Source organism: Lissotriton vulgaris, chromosome 1_1 (genome assembly GCF_964263255.1).
Source record: "Lissotriton vulgaris chromosome 1_1, aLisVul1.2, whole genome shotgun sequence".
Lineage (NCBI taxonomy): Eukaryota > Metazoa > Chordata > Amphibia > Caudata > Salamandridae > Lissotriton > Lissotriton vulgaris.
Genome location: NC_141685.1, coordinates 709,725,394 through 709,737,438, shown reverse-complemented (window position 1 = coordinate 709,737,438; position 12,045 = coordinate 709,725,394). Strand labels below are relative to the sequence as shown.

The window sequence follows — 12,045 nt, the reverse complement described above, 5'->3', positions numbered from 1 at the left end:
TAACTAAAGACACGAGCAGATGAGAGCTGCGATGGGCGCCGCAGCTGAACAAATGCCACCACATAAGCGCGCTATAGTCGTACAGCACAACATAACTTCAATCAAAAAACCCGAGCAGAGGCAATCCAAACAAAAGTCTAGTACTCACGGAGTAACATAAATAACAAAGAGTAAGGGAACTTGTAACAAAGGCAGTCCTCATGGGAGGTTCCAAAAAATCAAAAGGAGGGACTACTAAGCATATTCACCAAACAAAAGCAGGCATTTATTAAGGTCAGTAAGAGAAACCAGTGAATAAGATGGACGGTGCTCAAAGCCCATATTGTAGATAAAGCATGTTTCGAAGTGACAGCTTGCAAGCGCTGCTTAGGTGAGACCTAAAAAGGGAGAAACATGAAGACAAACATTGAAATGTTGAAGCTCTGAGTTTATACGAGCCATTATAAAGCCAAGAGCTACCCCATTGTCTTTAATAGAGCTCTCAAAATTTCAACATTCCAGTGTTCTAATATAGACTTATAGCCCGCCATTAATGCCCCGCTCCAGCGTCTGACTCGGACCTTTAACAAGGGAGCTGGACTTTAATGGCCGGTATAGCCCAGCTACGAAGGGCTTACAAGGCTATTAGAACATTCTGCCACTAGAGGGCAGAATGTTCTAACAAATAAAACAAAGGCCTCTCAAAACCCAAGGGGGTTTAAATATCCTCTGGCTCCGAGAGGCCTTTGTTCACAGCAACAGCTGTGAACAAAAGCAACATTGGAATGTTGCTCTGCTGGCTTTTACCACCCTAGAAGCACGGAGCACTCCATTGTATTCAATGGAGGGCGCCATATTCCAAAGTTCTAATGTTGCTTTATAGCCCAACAACAGTGGGCTAAAAAGCTATTACAACATTCCACCTAATGAGGGCAAAATGTTCTAATTTGGAAAAACAAAAGTATTGGAGACTGAGGGGTTGAACTCCCCTTGGCCTCTAGCCTTTGTTCACACAGTTCTTGCTGTGAATGTTCTACAGTTAACAGCCATGCACAGGGCCATGTCTGTTAGCTGTTGAATATTTACAGCAAGAGCTGTGGAAGGGGACTGAAGTCAGCACCTGGTTTTCCCTGGCTTGGCTGAAATGTTTTTTTGTAATTCAGCCAGGGAGACCCATAAGCAGAGCATCATTCGCCCCTCTCTTTCTGGAGCCCTAGTGACACTCGGCAACAAGAGGAGGGAACAGTGAAGGCTGCTTCTGCCCTCCTGCATGGCCTCCACCGTTCGCTTTCCTCTGCCTAATTAATATATTAGAGGAGAGAGGAGAGGCTGTGTATTAGGACATTGAAATGTTGAGAGCAGTGGGCCTATATCAGTTCATATAGACCGCTGCTGCTCCATTTAATGGAGCTCTCCACATTCCAGTGTTCTAAGTCAACATATGCAGAGTCTCTTCTTTGACTAAAGTTGCATTATAACACCTTTTATAAACACAAATCCTCGTTTTGGAGGAGCCAAATTGGTACTTTCTTTTTTTTTTTTTTTTTTGTGAGGTAGTGGTTTTAACTTCTGGCTTTCTCAAATTAGCAACTAGATTTTGAAATATCTACATTGAAAAGGAGGAACATTGCTAGCTCTAATTATGAAAATTCACACATTTAGATAAGAGTTTGCCTATGTTTTTATTTCTCCTCCTAATCAATGAAGCAGCACACAAAAAGCTACCATCCATGTCTCTAGTCATTGAATGGAAAATATTTATTTTACAAAATGTCTCTTTACCTAGGACAGAAAGTACATAAGATCCCAACATTAATTAAGGGAAAAATTATAAATGTATTTAGCAAAATAAGTGAGCATTTTAAGAAAGGTTACTCAGGGTCTTTATTCATTTTTACCATGGAAATGGATTTTTATCATTTTTTAAAATTACAAAAGGTTGAAACAGGATAAAATGGGATTTTCGTTTTTTTATTAAAATGTCAACTTGGCCTTCAGTTTTCTTTAGCTTTCAGATCTGTTGGCTTATTCGTTATATAATCATTCAGTTGTGCTGTTTCCTTCAGCTTTTTCTTATAACAATTTACTCATTTTTATGTTTTGATCTACAGCTAAAGTCTGGTGTTGTGTTCGTGTAAATATATGGGGGCCACCTGGTTATGATTTTCCTGCAATATGGCTGCTGTGCTTGTCATGTGACGGCCATCTGGGGGTAATAAAGGGGCATTGTCAGGCGAGGCATACTGGCTTTGCTACCAATACTTGTTGATCTCAGTCTCCTTGACTACTGGTCCTATAGTGTTGCTCAAGCTGATGCTTGACTGACGTGCTTTCAGGGCATAGGCTCAATGATCTCATGGATTATTAACTTTTTTTCTCATTCCTATTCAGCTAAATGCCTAAAAATGTGTTTTACTTTTGGAAGAACATATAGGATATTCTCACTCTTATGTAGAAGGCTAACACAATGCTTGCATCACTGGTTCCCATCCCAGTAATTCTGAGCAGAACATTATGTGAATTAACTTATCTAATCAGCAGGCAAATTGTTCTCATCAGCGCCAGATGTGCTAATACATTGAACACCAGGAGTCTCAGGCACCCTAGTATCTTATTATTAGATTCAGCCCTGAAAATGTTTGTTTGTACTTTAATGTTCCCAACATTTGCTCTATAACCTTAAAACAGCTACATTTAAAGGAATCCAAAACCTATAATCTTACTGTTTCTGTTGAGGTTCAATTCCCTGCCAACTGTAGAAAGTACAATATTAGACTCTTAATAGCTTCCAGCTCATAGAATACATTCCCTGTCTAAAATAATGTGTTTTCATTGTAACTGATAATCACAAAAACAAAGTTAAACCGGGCTCCTCTAATGGTACATCTTGAAAGTCAGGTCTTGGCTTTGTATACAATTCAGTTGCATCTAGACAGCCGTGGTTTACCCCATTATCTGCATCGTTTTCTGGAAGTAGCAAACGAGTAGCAGGATTTTGTATTTTGTAGTGCTGTAAAGACACATTCTGTTCGGTTCTAATCACTTGTTCATTTTTAGTAAGCCTGCTGTTTGTCATGTGCTATGTTTGTGTACAGGTTGACAAAATTGCAACTGAATGTGGAACCAGTACAATAAACAAATAACTCATATAAATGCTTTGCCCTGTTCAATACTAACAACAACTGCAGCCACTGTCTTGAGGAATCCGGGCAACGCTGTGGCTACTGAATCAAGTGTTGCAGATAAATAAGCCAATAGCTGTTTGACTTCACCAAGGGTCTCTATCAACACATAGGATGCATACCCTTCTCTCTGATGACAATAGAGGAAAGACATATTTGTCGTAATCAGGCATTCTTAGGGCTGGTGCGTGGGAAAGTTTCTTTCTGAGCTTTATTAAGGACCTCATTCATTCATAGTAGCAGGATTGCTGATGACACGTTGCTGCGTGTAAGTCTCTGTACAGGCTTTGCCATTAGGGAAAAGTGAGGATCGACTTACTGCAGCAGCCCACCATTCACAGGAGCACCCTGACTTCTCTCTGTGTTTTGGGAGGAATCATGCTAAGAATTGTAGCGATATGTTCTTGGGACACTAGCTCCTTTCTCAATGTCATGTCCCAAGTACCAACCTCCCTTTGACAGTACCATCATTTTGTTGGAGACACCTGTGTCCATTCTCTGCCAAGTGATTCAGTAGGACAGTCATGTCTTGTTTCAATCTTCTTTCCTAATTGACCTCACTAACAGGTTGTCAATGTACAGGACCAGAAAAGAGTTGAATGACAAATACAAAGTCTCCAGATTTTGCTTCAGTATTTGATTGAAGATTGAGAGGCTCTCTGTATACCCCTGTCGGACTTGGCACCACACCAGACTTTTTCTAAAATAATCTGAATGCAAAAAGGAACTGCCTAAACTCATGCAGACAAATGGAAAAGAATGCCTGACACAGATCCATGACCGAGAACCACTCTGATTCCCATGGAATTTTTAAAACCATCACAGCAGGATTTGGTACCACGAGACTACATGGGGCAAGGGTTTGATTCACCTTTCTTAGGTTCCAAACTATCCTCTACTATTTGTTTTAAGCAAATCCATCACAGGTGAGTTGCAGGGATGCACTAGTATTTATTTCAAGATGCCTTGCTGTTGCATTGATTCAATCACTGATGTGTTACTCATGTCACCGCCTGAGGTGTGAAGTTGTATTGGGGCATTTGTGGATTCTCTGCATTAATTATTTTGTCATTCTTTATGGGTGGAAATACTTAAGAAGACCAGTGTCCTTGCGTGCCTTCCTCTTTGACCAAATCTCCTAATTCAAGTGGTTAAGTCCTCTCGTTAGGATTGGGAATGCCCGACTGCTGATTTAGTGCACATCCTCATCATATTTCTGGAGTTCCACACCACCAGATCTACAATGGAAAGCACAATTTAATGTGCATAATAAATCCCTGCCCGACAAATTCACTATACTTCAGATATTTGTGACAAATTGGTGGTCGTGGAAGGGCCCTATTTTTAGAGACTTTAGCTGAAACAGGGTGAGTACTTTGCTTATTGAAGATGCCTACAACGTGGACTTGTTTTCCCAAGGGCGTAGGTTTCGGATCTCTATTCTAACTCTAGAGTTCACGATCACTAGATCACTAGATCACGAAGCGGAGCCGTGAGAGCTAACACAGCTCACAATCATAAGGAGCAAATTAGGACCAGTTGGGGCGGCGGAACACCGAAGTCTGCCCCCCGTGACATCGGTATACGGCTGGGATGCATTTTTTAACCAGTCACATACACCCACGAAGGGGAAGGAAGTCAACCATGGATTTCTGTAATGCTTCTGTTTAACTCTGCTGGTAAGAGGGACTGAATCACAAAACTCAGGTATTTACTTTTCCCTCCCACCGACTCTCTTTTTGAAAAGCCTAACTCACTGAAAAACTCTATTCCTTTGTACAAAATGGCGGGGGCCATAAAACTGTAACAATAAATCCCCCCATACCTTCTATCTTCCACGCGCCCCTTCAGCTCAACTCCCCCACATAGAGATAAGACTCCCAGCCAGACTTGAGCTCTGGTTGCTTGAACAGGAAGTGGAATCTCTTCCCCGGTGCTCAGAGCAATAGCAGCAAAAAGAGGACTATTCTCTCTTACTCCCAGCCTGCTTAGCAACAAACAAAGGACTACTTGCCTGAGCTGAACTATTTGGCGGCCATCTTAGTCTAGTCTCCAGCCTCTATGGGATTATAGTATTGTAGACTAGTATAACAGAATGCCGGCCTATGCCTATATATTATTATACTCTCACTATAGTTTTATTACTTGTTTAGACCTGATTACTACCTCATATATGAAAGAATGCCTACCTATTACTATATTGGTGCAATATTGCCCTTTTAGCCTTATCTGAATGTATGTACTACACAGATCGCTACCTCATACAGGAAAGTGTGTTTGCCATCACTGCATTAGTACGCTCTAGCTCTACTCTAAACATCTGTATTACTCAGATTACTACCTTACATAGGCAAGAGTGTTTACACATCATTGCAGTACTACACCTATATCGGTATTTTGATCACCTGTACGCACAGACTATTACCTCGTATATTGGAGCCCTCACGAGTACCACTTTCACTTGTATTCTGAACATTTGTAAATGCACAGATTTCTACCTCACACTAATTGAACCGACAACCAGTGTCACCCTCGATTTTTGAATTTTGAGTTTTGTAAATTGTGTATCTGGATCCTTTCCAATATCAATATTATCAACTATAGTATAGTGCACTCACCCATTGTACCCCACCCTTATATTTTATCAGTAGTATGCCTATTATTACACCTTGTACCTTACTAATTACCGTATGTATTTGCCCTACTGCTCACTCTCATAGCCTGGAAAGGCTGGCTGAGTACTAGTGTCACTTTTTATAACATCTTGCTTGCTGTAACTTATCATTGTGTTTCCAACTGTTTGCACCCGTTTCTGCAAGCTTGTCTTTCTGCACTTTGGTACTACTATAGTCCACTACTGCATCCTCCCATACCCACCTAATCCTGCAACGCAACATGGACACCATCGGCAAACATACATACAAAATCATTTATCCACCATCACTCACCAAAAAAGCCGCCAAACGCTTTAAACACAACTTCCTTAGGTCACACTCGGAAAAGCCCTTCGCTGACACCTACTTCTCACCGGTTAATGGATCCCTGAACACCGATATCATTTTCCACACCACACGCAGAGCTCAATGGAGAAAAGCGTTCTTCACCCTACTCACCGTCTCCTCGACTAGAAAATCCGCACACAGCCAAACTCTCTCCATCTCCCCGTCCCGGGTCTTTCCAGGCAGAGCCACCATCACTATTTACAATACCGGGATTGTCCTATTACAATCCACAGACAAGAACCTGGAACTGCTAGACAACATGTTCCCCACCTTCAAAGAACACCTCTCCAAGTCACGGACAAACACGCATATCTACCCCAATTCCACCAACCATGACCTCTCAGCTGCATACTTTTCAATCAGGGACACACCTACCACCCCAGACCTCCCATCCCCCACCCACAACCTCACTATCCCAACTCAGCACCCCATCTCAGACATAGATCGCTCCCCCTCATACTCCGCCCGTTCCACCAACGTCCGGACCTCCACACATACCCTCAACACACCTTCCACACCTACAGCGGGCATTAACACCCCGCTCGGCGCTGACAGCACAATCCCCACACTTAACACTCCCAACTTAGTCCAGCACCAGAATCACACGCATTCTGACAATTCCCCCCTTTTATCCCCCCCCATTCTCAGTCCTCACTACCCACCAATCCACTGCGCAGAACGTACTCCCTCTCTTAATTTAACGCCCCTTCCCCTTAACAGGATCATCTCCACTCCCACTCCCCCTCCTACTCTCAGCCCCTACTATCCTCCTTCCAACACAGCTACCAGTCTCCCAGCCTACACGTTGTCCCCCACGCCTACCGCCAATGCCCCCACCCATAACATCAATTTCCTCCCTATCCCATCCACTCCCCAACAGTCCAGAACCTCTCACCTCCCTAACCCTATCCCACGCTCCAACACAACGCAGACCTGCTTGAACACCAGCCCTCCCCCTCGCCTGCACACGAGCTCCCTGGCCAGCCAATCACCCCTGACTGCCACCCCCACCCCCACCACCTACCCTACGATGGAACTCATCATGGCCACCCTCACTCAGATCAAAGAAGACATCCAGGACATCAAAGAACGACTCTCCACATGTCCTACACACCACCCAGCCACCTCCACCCCCCATCCCAGCCTGCCTCCTTCCCCCCCGGCGGTCCCCCACCCTCACCACGCCCCACACCAGGCTTCAAACCCTGCTCATAGGCGCAGCAATTCCCGTAGTCCTCAGCATCGCCCCTGCAACGCCTCACACGTCCACACCTCCCCGCCAAATGTGTCCCCCACCTCTCAGGCCAACTCTCACACTCAGCTATGCCCCAAGCTGACATCAATCCCAGCTCTTAATCGCAACAACCGCCCTCGCCGCACCCACAACTCTTCTTCTGACCTCGACACACTCACCCTTCTCCGCTCCTATGAACCAGCCCCCCAAACTCACACAAGCACCCCACACCGCAACATTCCCACGATACACCCAAATCCCCTTAGACCACCCACATTAAACAGCAGAGCCTCCATCCCCACTAACCTTAGAGAAGTCCCTCTCTCGCTAGAACAATCTAACACCCTCTACACACCCCGCCTCAAATGCGCGCTTCTCAACTGCAGATCGGCGACGAAACACTCAGCAGCCATTGCTGAACTCCTCTTATCGCAGGGCCTTGACCTAATCATCTTGACTGAAACGTGGCTAACTGAATCCTCGACACCCATAATGGACATTCTGGTTCCTCCCAACTTCCACATTATCAGGCTCGACAGAACAGGCCAAATAGGTGGCGGAATCGCATGCATATACAAGAACAACCTCTCTGTTCAGAAAGTCAATTCCACATCCCTGCCATCCCCAACATCCTGTGAATACATCTGCCTCAACATCATCAGTGAGGGCAAACCGATATGCACTCTGCACAGCATATACCACCCACCCAGGGACAACCTCACCTTCTCCCAACAAATCATGGATATGATCTCAACCAATTCCGGTCGCCAGCTCACCCAAATATACCTTGGTGACTTCAACCTCCGCTGGAATGACAGCAGCGACGCAGTGGTAAACAGTCTTAAAAATTTCCTCGAGGCCCTGAACCTCACCCAAATATGCAACAGTCCGACCCATGAGAAAGGCTCCATCATCGACCTGATCATCTCCAAGGAGCAATCTATCCAACTTGAATCCATCCAACCTTGTGACTGGTCGGATCATCACATTATCACATTCTTTATCAACGAAAAAGTCAAAGTCAACCCTGTGCAGCTCTCCAAGCCCAAGGTCTGGAAAAGAAACACGAAAAAGCTCAACCCTGGCTCTCTGCCCCCTAACAGCTGCAATCTCCTACTCCCTCCTGCAGGCGCCTCGGACGTCCAAACCTTGACTGACCACTATCTCAACACTATGACTTCGATAATCAATGAGGCTGCACCTATGCAACTAAAAAGAGTCGCCACTAAAATCTCCAAACCATGGTACGACGGGAGTCTCAACGAAGATAGAAGAGACATGCGAATGGCAGAACGGACCTGGAGATCAGCCCCCTCCGCAATGCACCTAAAAGAGTTGAAGAAGAAGAGAAACGCCTACTTCAGGAAAATAAAACGCTCAAAATCGGACTTCTTCCGCCTCCAACTTAACCAAGCAAAGAACCGCCCGAGAAAACTGTTTGAGCTAATCAAATCACAATCCAAAGAGCTACCACAACCACTCAACACTGGGAGTGTGGTACCCTCATGTGAAGACTTCGCTGCTTTCTTTATCCAAAAAACCGCCAAAATAAAAAGCGATCTCCTCACTGACGCAAGCCTCTACTCCAAACCCAAATGCCCAGCACCCGTTGAACCAAAAAACAATGCGACATGGTCAACCTTTGACACATATTCGGAAGAAGAAATTGGCAAATTACTCAGCACCCTGAAACCTTCCAATCACCTCACGGACCCCCTCCCTGCCTTCGCAGTAAAAGACTTTACACCACTGATTCTCCCTCTCTGGACTAAAATCATCAACAGCTCTCTCCAACAAGGAAGCATACCTGACTCCCTCAAAGTTGGTCAGGTCACACCTCTACTAAAGAAACCAACAGCCGACCCCGCGGATCTCAACAACTACCGTCCCATCACCAATATCCCCACTCTCGCCAAACTGCTGGAAAAAATGTGCACAACTACAATTGACTAAACACATTGAGCAATTCGATCTCCTCAACCCTCACCAATCGGGTTTCCGAGCAGGACACAGCACAGAAACGGCTATGACTCACATAATTGACGACGCACTTCAAATGCTAGACCAAAATGACACCTGCCTCCTCATCCTTCTCGATCTCTCCTCCGCATTCGAAACCGTTAAACATGAGAATCTAATAGAACTACTAAACAAAAGAATGGGCTTATCTGGAACTGTCCTCAAATGGTTCACTTCCTTTCTCCGCAACAGGACGCAGAAATTCAAGAGCAACAACCTGATGTCCACGCCAGTACCTGTAACGCTAGGCGTCCCCCAAGGATCTTCTCTATCCCCAACTTTGTTCAACCTAGTCATGGAACCGCTCACCACTCTGCTACAAGAATCCAATGTACACTTTCACATGTATGCCGATGACACCCAACTCTACCTCAAACTGCAATCTCCCAATGACATCCTGCTCCTGAACTCAACGATCAGATGCACCCAATCCTGGCTTGCCGACAATCACCTCAAACTCAATGCCCTGAAAACAGAGTTCCTTCTGATCGCACCTCCAGCGAAGATAACCACCACTCAACATTGGCTTAAACTCCTAACCGCACTCAATGTCCAACCCACCATCGTGGAATCAGCAAAATCTTTAGGCATAACACTCGACACCAATCTCAACATGCAGCAACATGTCAGCAAAGCTACAAAGGGAGCAAACTTCCAGATCAATACTCTGAGGAAACTTAAACCCTACCTCCCAGCCAAAGACTTCCAAACAGCGGTGCAAGCACTAGTCATCCCACGAATTGAATACGGCATCACCTCCCTCTGCGGACTCCCACTAACTACAACCGCACCACTAAAAGCATCTCTAAATGCTGCAGCGAGACTTATCACGGGGTCAAAAAAGCACTCCCACATCACCCCTGACTTGAAATCCCTGAATTGGTTGCCGTTTGAAGCCAGAATACATTTGAAAATAGCCTGCATGACACACAAGGCTGTACACCTAAACTCACCCGGCTACCTTGCTCAGAAATTGACAATCTCTGGGGGAACCAGAAACACGAGAGGCGCAAACAATCTTCTGCTGAAACCTCGAAGATTTCGGAAGGAGAAAACATACAAGCGCTCTTTCTCAGGAATGGCGCCTAGGATTTGGAACTCACTCCCTCCCGAAACCAGGCTTCTCTCTTCCACTACACTCTTCAAAAAAGAAGTAAAAGCTATCCTCATGGCTAAATTCACCTGTACTACTATCTCGAACCCTATCAACACCCTGCGATGATCTTTATTACTTGCTTGACCACTTATCTATTTGTACGAGCTGTCTTATCACCCACTTGACTGCTTTGCAGCCACCCAATTGTATTATTTGTATTGTATGATCTACTGATTTACGTATTTGACTTTGTTCCCTCATGTTCCCTTCTGTACTCTGTGAACTATCGACCTACCTATTTGACTTTGTTCCCTCATGTACTCTTCTATGTAAAGCGCTCTGATATCTGCAAAGATCTTGTTCGCGCTATATAAAACTCTGAAAATAAATAAATAAATAAATAGAGTGGGTAGCTCCAGTATTAATCAGAAATAATACAGGGTGACCATTTACTTCTCTAGCTGCATATTGCCCACTCTGGTCTATCTCTAGAACTCCAGTATTGATCAAAAATGATACAGAGTGGTCATTTACTCCTCCATCTTCAATTGGCTCACTCTGGTCTACCTCTAAAACTCCTCCCCTCTCAGGCACAGTCATTGTGTTTGGTGCTATACCAGGTTTATTAACAATCGTTTCATACGGATTCCAGACCGTTTAGGTTCTTGACTTACAGATGTTTTCAGGACTGTCCCTTCATTTTGCCAAAGTCTTCTTGATTAACTGGCTGGAAGTTAGTCTTCATCCCAGGTTATTTCTGAACTGTAATTCAACTGCTGAACAAACAATGTACAACTAGGCGCCAAATTTCTAGATCGCTTAGACAGGAGCCTTCAGAACATCCCATATTTTTGTCACATGGTAAAAGGTTGCATTCAAGAGTTAGTCATGCATCTAACACCTCTGCCTCTAAGAGCTCTACCACACAGTGGGCTGCATCATTTGTTGTGAAGTGCTACTCTATTGGGGACTGACATAAAGTGCTCTGATTCCCAGCTAGGTTCACACTGGCTACAGATTATTATCCTGCAGGGCCTGGAAACCGAAAACACACAGAGTAGTAATTTGGGCTAATCCACATGATTGCTTGCTACACTATGTATTGAGGATTATTTTAAAGCTAATGTTGAGGTTGCTTATCTGCCTTATAACCACTATTTTTCCTATTCTCAAGGATATTAAATTAGGTTACTCCCTCTTTGTGCAGTACAGTATTCACCAGTTCCTTGGTCTATGCTTGCTAAGGGAGTCTTAAAGCATCTAATGCGGAGAATGTTTTTGATTTGCCTAATTAACTTCATAAAATATTTTAAGAGGAGAGTTTTTAAGAGGAAGTAAATTGATCAACTTAGTTACTTGTAATCCCAATGTACGCTTCCCTCTGGCCATCGCCCCCATCTGTTTGCATCCTTTAGTATCAACACTCCTGTGTAAATGCAGAGAAAAGGAATCACGATAGGGAAGATATAGGGGAGATTTGTGGGTATGAGATGCTGTGCTTGTTGTCTGGTTTTCAAATTGACTTAACACTGT

The 12,045-nt window shown here is 44.4% G+C and overlaps 1 protein-coding gene across 1 annotated transcript in view; it reads left to right on the top strand.

Annotated features, from left to right (window-relative positions):
* Positions 1-12,045, top strand: part of ASPM (assembly factor for spindle microtubules) — a 388,799-nt gene that overhangs the window by 127,208 nt on the left and 249,546 nt on the right. The gene's annotated exons all lie outside the window — the stretch shown is intronic.